This window comes from Engystomops pustulosus, chromosome 3, assembly GCF_040894005.1.
Source record: "Engystomops pustulosus chromosome 3, aEngPut4.maternal, whole genome shotgun sequence".
NCBI classification, from domain to species: domain Eukaryota; kingdom Metazoa; phylum Chordata; class Amphibia; order Anura; family Leptodactylidae; genus Engystomops; species Engystomops pustulosus.
The window spans coordinates 150,787,042-150,799,876 of NC_092413.1; positions in this window are offsets into that span (position 1 = coordinate 150,787,042).

The window sequence follows — 12,835 nt, forward strand, 5'->3', positions numbered from 1 at the left end:
GTTTAGAAATCCAGGACATTTCCCACCTTTGTAATGTCTGGAAGCAGTCCCCCTATTCTAGGTTAATTGTTTCTGAAAAAAGACTTTGTGACCGTTCATCCTTTATCTAGGGTGGTTAAATATATTAGAGGCCACAGTCACACTCTAGTAGATAGATAACAAAAGTGGACAAGCAAAGATTCCCCTGTATGATTGATGGAGAAAGATTTTTGGTGTTTTATGATATTCTCTTAGCACTTTCTTTGGGGTTGGCAACATTTGTAGCTTCCTATAAGTTCTGGAAAGCAATACTGTATATATTCAAGTATAAGCTGGCTCGAGTTTAAGGCGAGGCACATAATTTTAGCACCAAAAACCTATTGGTGCGAGTATAAGCCTAGGGTGGAAAATGCATAGGTCACAGCCTCCTTAGTATATAACCAGCCAGCCCCCAGTAGTACATAGCCAGGCTCCAGTGGTATATAGCCATCCCCCAGTAGTAAATAGCTAGCAAGTCCCCTGTAGTATATTGCTAGCCCACTGTAGTATATAGCCTGCCAGCCCCCTGTAGAATATAGCATGCTAGCCCCCTGTAGTATATAACCTGCCAGCCCCATAGTATATAACCAGTCTACCCTCCTGTAGTATATAGCCTACAGTATAGTATGGAAACATCTGCAATGTGTTCTTCACACATATTGTTCTTTACATACTATTGTGAAGAACACCGTTCTGCACTCGTGTCTTCGGATAAGTTAGAAGATGTACGGAAACATCTGTAATGTGTTCTTCAGTGTTCTTTCAATGTGTTCTTTCAGTGAAAAATGCTCGAGTCTCCCATTGACTTCAATGGGGTTTGTTATTCGATACATAACAAACTCCATCAATGCATCTATGCCGCAGGCCTGCTCAATCAACTAGATCAACTGGGATCCCGAGACCTTAAAGAGAACCTGCCAGCAGACATTGACCTAATAAACCACTATTGGTAAGTTGTCATCCAGCTAAATACCTAGCAGATCATGTTTCTTTCATGACCAAGTATGATTGCATCATCCAGAAAATCAGCTTTGAAGTGAGATGTGAATTAGTTGTATAAAGTCAGGAGGCAGAGAATTTAGTACTGAAGTTAAGTTCTCCCTGCCTAGAAAGCGCCCTGAAATTGATGGTCCTGCATCCAAAAACATCAAGATCTAACCAGATCTCCTAAAGTCCGGTGCATGATGTCAATCACAGTGGAGGATGTGGGAAGAGCCTCCTTGACTTTATACCAGTTTACATCTCACTTCAAAGTTGATTTTCTGCATGACGGAACCATGCTGGGTCATGAAAGAAACTTGATCTGCAAGGTGTTAAGCTACGTGACAACATAGTGGTTTATTAGGCCCACTTCTGATGACAGGTTCCCTTTAAACACCTGCTTTTTATGGTAAGTGTCAAATGGAGACATCAGGTTAGTGTGCCCAGCTCTGTACCCGCAGTATACTTTGAATTTGGCATACAAACTTTTCTTTTTTTGTCATAAATAAAATATAAATAAAGATTAATATTTTTTTAACCTGATAAGTGCCACGATTGAACCCATACAGTGCTGCCAGTAGGAACTGCTATCTTTAAATGCCAATGGGTGCCAATGGTGAAGTTATCAGAGGGCGCTCATCAGTTTTCAGGGCAGGATGGAGTCTCAAAGAGACTTAGTCGTGACATGAGGCCTGATCTGTAAAGGTGTACCTCTGGCACATCATTATAGATCAGTGATGGCTAATCTATGACACGCGTGTTAGTGCTGACACACCTTGCCATTTTCAGTGATGTGGCGGCCGGAGAGTTAAGTTTCATCCTCGGCTCCTAAACGGCCAGGTGCAGTAGCCAAAAGGCTGAGAAATTGTCATGCACTGAGCTCACAGCACTTCCTCCTCCTCTTCCTCCACCGGGCCGGCCCCTCCCCCTGTGTGAGCTGTGCCTCGTGTCTCCAGTCAGCACAGGTATCATCCCGGGGCTCAGCACCAGGAGAGGTGACCCGACCATCAACTCCAGAAACTCCTCTGCAGCTCCTGATAGTTGTGCTGGGAGGAGTTGTTGTGGTAGGTCACCTCTACACTGACCATCTCCACAGCAGGGATGAGGGAGGACAACCACTCTCATCATACATACAAGACATTATACAGTGAGTAATGTCAGTGTACTGTATGATGAAAGGCAGTCATCTGGGCTTGTGTGTCAGTTTTGTGACGTACAAGCCCTGAAATAATCACAATGACTTGAAAATTGTCAGACATTGCGATTATTTTGCTCCTCATGGACTACATTATGGGGCTGCGTCCCGAATACTTTGACCGCTATGTAGGTCTCTGGGTACTTGCACTTTGTTTTTACTGTTCATACTACTGTGATTTTTTCACAACTCTGTTTTTTCTCAATAAAACTTTTATTGAACCATATTTTGCTCCTCATGAAGGAGATGCAGCAGACGCAGCGCCTGCGACTCACTATAACTTGTGAACTTTCATGAGAAAGTTTTCAGGTTACTAAGCATTTTCACACTTGTCTGATTGTAACGATCTATTACAATGTGCAATTTGCACATTGTAATAAATAGATGATGTGGAAAATCCCCATATACTGCCATACTGTGGTATGGAAGTACATGGTAGGATCAATTAGACAACCTAGGGTTAAAGTACACTAGAAGTTAAATAATTATACATATTAGTTATTTAAACTATAAATATGACAAAATTATGTTTTTTTTCTCAAGGTGACACACCACCCGAGTTATGCTTGGTTTTTTGGCGAATTTCAACACTCCAAGCTCAAAAGGTTGCCCATCACTGTTATAGATCAACAGTATATTCCCAATAAAATGCAATACAGTAGTAGTATTGAAATATTGTACACAGTGGTATTCAATGACCAGATTCCCTATGGTTAAAGTACCATAGGGGGATCTCTCCGATTCCACCGCAGAGAACGCGCCACTGGATCGCGAATGGACCGGGTAAGTAAATATGCCCCATTGTGTTGTGCCTGCCAGCATTATTTCCACACATAGCAGCCAGTAGAATGGTGGAGCAGGGAGAAAATGAATTGAAATTCGGGACATACCTTCTGCTTTATCGGACAGCAGGATGGAGTACCTCACAGAGCAGCCAAAAATGCCTCAATTGCTATGCGGCCCTGGGGGGGGGGGGCGGAGAGGGGGGGGGGGTTGTCAATTACAACCTTTGCATTCCACAATTAAAATGTGCAACAGTAATGGAATATTCTAAACCCACAGAGTAAATCATTTTAGGTTATACTTTTTTCTTCCATGTATCTTAGTACAATTATTCCACTACTGCTGACTGCTCTCTAAAATCTGTCATCCCCTGGCCTCATGTACATTATGTGTCAGTGGGAAACCAGAGAGAGGGCTAAACAGTAATAAATCCCCTCTGACAGATAAACCCTCAGCTCCTACAGTCAAACATCCTTTGTGTCTTCAGCACTGTGAAAGAATGGCGCTTCTTCCACAGTAGAGGAACTAAACAAGCATACGTTGTCCTGCATGTGCATGGGAAGAATGTGTTACAATCAGATCACGCTGACATCTATTTCCAGTGAAAGAAATTGTACCACCTGGGGAGGCCTTTTCTGTAGATCATTTTCCCTGAGAAATATTTCCTTATCTCAATATGTTAGATTTAGCCACATGCACCGCTCATTACAGTTTGGTAATACAATGCCCATTGAATGTTCCCCATTACTGTACCACTGTGTGCTTCTGTTTTTTTATCCACCTTGCAGCAATGAGAGTAGTATAATAGACCAAGTAGGAATTCAATTTTATGATGCAACAGCCTTGAATCTGAACATATTCATTCCTCATTTCCTGACTCTTCGCTGTCATCTAAGACGGTGATAGAAAGATGGTAACGTCAAATGTCCTTTAAAATATAATAAAGACAATGGAGAACATGTATCAAAACTGTTGCAGGACAAGTTCTGTCACTATTTTAAAAACAGTCTCCAATTTGATTTATGTGTATGGCATAATTCTTAAATTGTTACATGGATTTCTGTATTCTGCCTTTAGATTTATGCTTTTACACAGAGATCAAACCAACCCGTTTACATCTCACTTCAAAGTTGATTTTCTGCATGACGGAACCACACTGGGTCATGAAAGAAACATGATCTGCAAGGTGTTAAGCTGCTTGACAACATACTAGTAGTGGCGTATAAGGCCCATTTCTGATCACAGGTTCCCTTTAAGCACCAGCTTTTCATGTTAAGTGTCAAATGGAGACATCAGGTTAGTGTATGTCAGTTGTATCCTCTGCTTTTTACAAGTTTTTTGTTTTTTCCCAGCTCTGTACCCTCAGTATACTTTGAAATTGGCATACAAACTTTTCTTTTTTTTGTCATAAAATACAGATATTGTGTAGATATAGATATAAATCTATATATTTTTTAACCTGATAAGTGCCACGGTTGAACCCATACAGTGCTGCCAGTAGGCGCTGCCATCTTTAAATGCCAACGGGTGCCAACGGTGAAGTCATCAGAGGTCAGTTTGATCAGTTTTCAAGGTCTTCTAGATCTGCAGCCATTTGTCAGCTAACCGGCTGGAAGCTAGCCGTACCCTATCTCTCTGGCTGTCTGACTTGGTTGGGTTGCCATTTGATTCCGTAGCTACATATAGGAGAGGAGGGCGGGTGGTTGTTGTTGGGAAGGGTTGATAGCACATGCACTCTCCTTATCAGTAAAAGCTCGCGGCAGCTCCAGGACCAGCGATCATGTCATGAGCATGTGACTTATCACCCAGGTCAATATCTGCAAAGAGTTTGTATGTTCTCTCTGTGTTTACATGGGTTTCCTCTGGGTACTTCGGTTTCCTCCCACACTCTAAAACATACTGATAGGTTGATTAGATTGTGAGCCCTATATGGACAGGGACCAATTTGGCAAGCTCTGCGTAATCTGTAGGCACTATATAAATAAAGAATTATTATTATTATAGTAAAAAGTATAAATGAATGTTTGAGGGCAAAAATAAAGACAGAGCTCAGACTCCCCATCAGTTCTAACGAATGGCATCAAATCCTGCACACACAGCACAGTGTGTGCCACAGAGAAACCTCTTTGAGCAGATCTCATTGCACAGCAAAGGTGTAGTCTGCAGAGATGATGCAGCTTCTATAGAGTATAATGGCAAAATCCCATGTGTGTTGAAACTACGTTAACACTATGATAGCAGATGTTAACACTATTTTATCTCATGTGTTAACATTACATCAACACATGCATTTTGTAAATGCAATGTTAACAGCTATGTAATCAGGCAAATCTCTTCTCAGCTGTTCTGATCTGTTTAAAACCACATGTGTTAATGCCACTTGTGTACACAACTTTAATATATCCTTTTCTTTCTGATGTAGTAGATAACTGTATGATACAGAGCTCAGTGCTCTGTGTCTCACCTGTGTTGCTCTGCACTAGAACTCTATACAAGCAGTAACACTGACCCGGATTGGCTGAGCAGTTTGTGCATGTGCATATGGATGCACTATTTTTTGTCAGTGGAAAAATTTGGGAAGACCACAACTGTTCCTTGACATTGCTGTCCATCCAAACTAAGCGATCATGGGTGAAGAGCCTTGGTGAGAGAGGTAAAAAAGAGCTCCTAGATCAATGTGGCTGAGCTCCAGAGATGCAGTACAATGACGGAAGTTCCACAAAGTCAAAACACAAAGCTGCAGACAGTGTGAGTTATTGGTCCTGGAGATCAATGTAAGCATATCTTTATGTGTGTTGTTAGTAGCAGCAGGAATGTATAAAATGCATTTATATTCCAGGATTGTAGCATTATTCAGAGCACTATGGTGCCCTAATTGTGAGATCCATTCACAATCCCTCCCTTTTACTTTCAGTTGCTGCTGAAGCAGGCCTCCATTTTAATAGTAGAGCAATTACTCGTGGGAAAGAGGCTGTGCTGTGTTCAGTGAAGAGATCTTGCAAAAAAGTCCAGCTACAATCCTGAATTATAAATGCACTTTTCCTGTTCCAGTTCTGCTGCTTCTGACAACACAAAGCTGCTACCTTACATTGTCTGCAGATTTATATGGTCAAAGCCGCTAACAGATTCCATTTATTAACTCATGGTGGATATTCTGTCAATAGAAACATGTTGGTAATACTCTAAAATAATAAATCAATTACAGCGAATTAAGAAAAGATTGTATTTTTATGAATAATATTCATGATTTGGAGAGTGAAGGAAGAAGTTACTCGCTTATCTCATAGAAAAATATATCACAAAAAAGAGACAAGTTAATGAGGTGGAAACTGCCACTTTCACTGTCGTTACTGTTATGATTTGAGACTTTCCACTTGATAAGGAGTGAATGGAACTGCAGCCATCATTTATAATACTTTATGTACAAATACATAAAGATGAGGGCATTCTGTAGGCTAAGTAGAGAATGCAGATACATCAGGATGGCATATATACAAATTGTCATTGATAACTGTCCCTGACAGCTAAGTCGAACAAGCATTAAAAAATGTACCGCAAGTTCCCTATTACCAAAATGACTTCACAGCAGATGGTATGCAGAGGCATTGCTGTTTTCAGCATCTAACATAGCACACACTCCGCAGCAAAGTGCTACAATAGCCCATGATGCATTTTTGGGCAGCAAGAAGCGTACTGTATGTCTTCTCATAGCTAATGGGTTAACATTGCCCCAGTGATTGGCACCAAAATACTCATATGAATTCAGCATGTGCCATTTTTGAGCAGGTTTACAATGCTGTACACAGTGGTGTAAGAACGTTATTTCATTACTGCCCTGTGTCTGCCTCAGCAACAGTCTAGCCAGCTGCAGCCTGGAAATAATCACAATAATTACATTGTTCTTTTATTCTTTTGAAATCTACAAAACAATGAAGAAACTCTATGGGAGAGTATCTGCTGCTGTACACACACTCCCACGCTGCTGTTTTGTGCATCTCTCCTATGTAGACAGCGAGAAAAAATTAATACTATGAAAATGTTATTATTACTGCTTGGGGCTCAGCTTTATACTGTGTTTTTTTTTCTTTGCCACTTTAGTTACCCAAGTTTAAAACCTGCGGAACACAAAGGGAATAAAATACATATTTTAAGAAATAACATGAAATATGTTTTCAATTCTGAATGCAAATGTAGATTACATCAGTGCTGGAATTGGTTAAAATTACTAAAAAGTATTTTAAAACACACACAGATGTATTGTATATACAACAGTAAAAAACTATACATATTTAGTAGGCTTGTGGAAAAGAGGTAATAAAGTGATATGTTCCACCAAATGGTACCACTCAAAGATACAATTTATCACTTTGGTGATGGGAAAAAATAATGGCATAGCATCATTTTCTGTGTGTTGTTTTACCGTCCGTCTTAAGACCTTCTAGGGCAGTGGTGGCCTTTAATTTTTGGTTGGCACCTCACGATAAATGAGGGTTTGGGGTTGCAGTTTGGGCACTTAGTCGCTAAAAGGTTCGCCAGCACTGTTCTAGGGGGTCATATGTTTCTTTTAATTTTGTCCTGATATCATTTATTTTATGGTTGTCAAAGGTTTTTGGTCTCTAATGAGTCACAGTTAATTGGTACCTGATATTAAAAGGGTTGTCCAGTCCAACAAGGTATCTCCTATTCACAAGATAGGGAAAAACGTGCTAGCTAGTGAGGGTCTCAGTGATAGGATGGTGAATGTCTGACCTGCACTCCATTTGTGTTGGGCACAATGGACTCCCATGGGGGTCTACCACAGTTAGGGAAAAAAACTGTTGTTACTGGACCAGCCCTTTAATATTTAGCATTCTAAACTTCTGTGGCAGGGACAATTTACTTCTAGTAGATATCTCCATTCTCAGGGCAGTGGCAGGAGCTGGTTACTACTGATCACCACACTGGTCTGATTTTAGTTGAGCTACTGACAAAGAATCAGATATTGAGGACAAGGAAAAGTGACAAGAAAACTATAAAGCTTTGATAAATTTGGCATATATTTAGACAGTTTGGTTTACATTCCAGCTAAGTAATATACATATTAGTACATATAGCCCAAATTTGTCTAGTGACATTCTTCTAAGTAGGAAAATGTCTAGATTAAAGGGAACTTGTCACCAGGGACCTAATTTCACTAAAGACAGGTTGCAGAAGCCTATTAAACCAGCATTGCAAATCTGTCTGCTGCCTTCTCTAAGCACAGAGAATTGCATCTAAACCAAAGCCCAACCCCTGGGACTACACAGAGGATTTTGTCAGGTTGCAAGGTAAGTTATGACGCACAATTATATTGTAATGCAAATTCTTAGAGAAAGCAGAAAGAAACTTTTGCAGTGCAGGTGTGATGGCCTTCTATAACCTGTCTTTAGTGAAAATTAGGTCCCTGATGACAGGTTCCTTATAAAAACGTATAATTTTATTGAAAATGTAAGAAATGGACATAATGCATTTGGGGCCAAAAAAACTTTATCAGGTACAAAGTCCAGTTTGTCACCCATATATGCTTAATATTTTTATACTTGTATAGTTATATGTACATAAAACTTAGCTCAGTAGATAAAATATTTTCTTACTTGAGGAAATAAATAACTATATCGTGCTGACAGTACAGACCCAGAGGTAACAGACATATATTATAAAGTAGGTTCATTCCAAATATGATCTGCCAAAGACAGCACAACACAAATGTTAAGGACAGAATGGGTTAAATCTTTCGCCTCATTACTTTATCTAACGTTGAGAGGTAATGCTGCATATTGAATTAACTCTTACACAGTGGACTATTGCCAAAGTAAATCCTGCAAGAAAAGCACATAGATGAACGCAAGCAGAAATAAATCTAGGAAAGCAGCAAACAAGCCAAGACTGGTAAATCGTGAACAGAATTTTTTTTCTGAGAACAGTTTCAATTCCTTAGTGTGAACCGGCTTGACAAATGGTGACATGATGTGGTAAATAGGGGATGAGACATAATGCTGCTGCACAGAGCTAAGAGATGATACAATTTCTTAGACTTCCACCTTACTATATAACTCAAAAATACCATGCAAATGACTGAATTTGGATTTGGACCTATACACATATACAGAGGATAAAATTTACAGCATGCTTGTCAAAAATAAAATGTAGACAGCATAGTATAAAGCAAGATGATTTAGGCAGATTGTCTGATAAATCTGAGTTTTGTTACAGCCTTGATAACACTACTGAAAAAACAGTGCCTACTGTACAATTTAGTGGGCTAATAATATATAGAACTGTTTTCTAGGACTGTGCGTGGCCCCTCATATGCTGTAAAAGGTTATGTTAATGTTACTCAATTGTAAGGCTCCAACTTCATGCCAATAGGAAGGCCCTAAGTGTTCCAACAGGACTCCTCTCCACACAAGGCCCTGATCTTAAAGAGGTATTTCCACAAAGATTCTTAAAAATACTCTGGATAACAAAATAACACATTCTCTAATCTAGTGTTATTAACAAAAATACAGAATTTCACAGATATAATTCCAACCATTCTCTATCAGTCCTGGTGTTCACAACTTGGTTGTCCCTGGATCCAGCCGTAAACTCTTGACTATGGTCGGATAGATTACTCTAGCATGAATAGCTTCTCTTTTCTGCATGCTGCAGTGCTCTCTGCATCTTGCAGCAGAGTGCAGAGACTTACTCTACTAGCAACAGACAAGATAAGGTCTTGATCTGAGAGAAGAGGGAGGCAGAGCTGACTGTGTGTTTTATAGGGGAGATAGCAGAGCTGAGTGTTTCATTGCTTCTTATATCCATCTCATGACTCTGACATGCCTCATCTCTCTTAAGTCAGAAACTAGTAGACTGTTTAGAAACTAAATGAAAGTGTAGATAAACCCTGGACCCCGATAAGCACAGTGTCAGCACGCAGCATCTCATAGCACAGATGGGTCATGAAATGTCTGCTCATCTACAGCCTTGACCAAGACTGGGTAATAGGACCAAAAAGAGCAATAAAACTGAGTAAAATTGTAATGTATGGGGGTTAAAAATGATCTTTATTGTGTAAACTTTACTAGAGCATTAAAATCTGAGAATGCTCTTTTATGGGCAAACCCCTTTAGAGGAAATCTACCACCAGCAATTCCTGATGGTAGATTCATTTTTATCTTCTAAGCCCTACACTGCCTGTACCTAATCCTTTCCCCCTAACTAACTAAATAAAAAATATCTAACATTTATGTAAATGAACCTCAGAGGCTATTGGCCTAGCGCCAGGGGCTATGACTACACCATGTCCCTGTAGCCCCTGTAGTCTCATCTCTCGCCACATCCGTGGAGCGCTTTACAGAGTGAAGGATCTTCGCACACTGCATGGGCATCTTCCGGTTTATGCTACCCCGGTTCTGAAGGTGATTCGCCGGTGGGGTCTAGGAATGTGGGAGATCACCATGTGGAGGAAACTCCTTGACAGGAGGGTTCTGTTGACTCATTTCCAGAAGCCTCTGGAACTCAGGGATTGCCCAAGTCGGGATCTGGGGGTGGGTTTAGGTCTTTTGAACAGAATCATGGAAAGCTGTGTGTGAGGGACAATCTGAAGTGTAGGAGCTCTGAGGAAAGGGGTTGTCCCCGGCAGGAGTGTGGTGGCCTGCTGGAGAGCATGGACCACTTTCTGCTTCATTGTCCCTTTAACACAGAGGTGTACAACCGGGTGAGCGCTTCCATCCATTGGCCTGGGTTGGCCGGTCTCTCCTATGCGGAGTGGGCCTATGAAGCATTCAGAGGCCTGGGTGGCCGGGACTGCTGCACTTTATTTCTAGTTAGTCTAGTGGTCAGGTACCACACCTGGAACGCACAGTGCTTAGTATCGACGCAGCGTTAAATCCTCCCGATGGATGAGATGGTTAGAAACATTCTGGGTGACCTGGTGAAGGTGCGCTCTCTGGAGTATGAGAGGCTGAGCACGGGGAGGGCCTCTCTCCTTTGGAGAGGGTTCTCCTTTAGTGTCCCTTAGTCTGTCATCTCCTCTCCTGGTGTTGGGCTGATGCTGCACAGTAGATTTTTGTTTTGTGTTCTGAGCATGTAGTGATGTAGGGGCTTGCAGGCGCCGAACCTGGGCTTTATGTGGTTGGTTTATATGATTGTGTTATATTTTCATCATGTTGTAAATAGTGTTTATATTGTATCTATATATTGTATATAGTGTGGTCTGGGATATAATGTTAGGTTGGGAGGGGGTGATGGTGGTGGGATTTTGGAACTGATTGGACACTGGATTGGACACTGGTCTGGACTTCTTAATGCAAACTTGGGACATTAGACTAGTGTCTGAGGGAGGGAGTGGGCATGGAATTCAGTTTAGTATAGGGTCCATTTTGTTTAATTAAAAAAAAAATTTAAATGTGTAAAAAAATAAAAAAATAAAAAAATAAATGTTTTTGGGTGTAGGATGTGTTATTTGTGTGGGGTGGTCTGTTATTAGAGGGTGGAGGGTGTGTTTATGTTCATATATGTTAATGATATCTTATGTTGGCTAGGTGTGAATGAGGCTGGACCAGCAGGTGAGTTGTTGTAAATATTTTGTATATGTTGTACATAATGTTTTGTTTTATGTTTTGTGTTTTTATTATGTTTTATATTATATATTTTAATAAAAGATCTACAAAACTTAGACAGTTCATCTCGACAGTGAGACGGAAGCTACTTCACATGCGTGGGCACAGACTGAAGAGCGCCGCAGGGATGTGCGTAGAGGTGAGACTTCACAGGCTAAAGGCATCATTGTGTATCTACTCCATGCCCCAGTAGCCTCTGAGGTTCATTTACATAAATGTTAGATAAAGTTTCTATTTGTCTTTGGGTCAACATTCAATATGATATTATAGCTTTAAACAATGACATTTTCTTACATTTATTAGCTTACACTATTGGATATCAAAAAGTGGATATCAATATCAGACACCACTCTTTTTTAACCAGGTAATAATAATCTTTGTATAGCGCCATAAAATCCTGTAGCACTATACAGATTCTGGAGAACATATATAAATAAAAGAAGACATTAAAGAGTAATAGCAGTCATATGAAACAATAGGAGTGAGGGCCCTGTTCTCAGGAGCTTACAGTCTATAAGGATGAAGCGGGTGACACATGAGGTATAAGAGCTTGTATAATGATCCAGCCATTCTTTATAAGGGAATGGAAAAAAAATAATCAAATAAATCAAATTGCTGCTGCTTGAACCAGCCACTAGTTGCCATGTTATATACGAAGTTCAAAGTCAAAGGGTTGACGACCTGGAGTTTGCTGGATAACAGACGGGGGGAGTACAAAGTATTGGTTAATAAACAGTTAAAGTTGCATGCAGTTAGCAAGTGTGATAGGCCTGACTAAGTAAATGAGTTTTAAGGGCACGTTTGAAGCTTTGGAGATTGGGTATTAGTCTGATAGACGGTGGTAGGACATTCCAGAGAATTGGTGCAGCTTGGGAGAAGTCCTGGAGATGTGAGTGGGAAGTTTAAATTGAGCAAGAGAATGATCTCAGATCACTTGTGGATTGATAAGCACGGGTTGGGCAATAGACAGAGATAAGAGAGGAGAGGTAGACAGGTGTAGCATTATGATGAACTTTGTGGATGAGGGTGATTGATTTAAACTGTATGTTTAATGATACTAAAAAACAAATCTGCAGATGTTTTTTCCAATGGAGGCAATGTAGAGGGAAATAAGAAGAGGACCGAAGTCTAAGCCTTGAGGAACCCCGACAGTGAGAGGAAGAGGAGAAGAGAGAGACCCAGAAAAGGAAACACTGAATGTGCAGACGGAGAGATTAGAAGAAAACCAAGAGAGTGC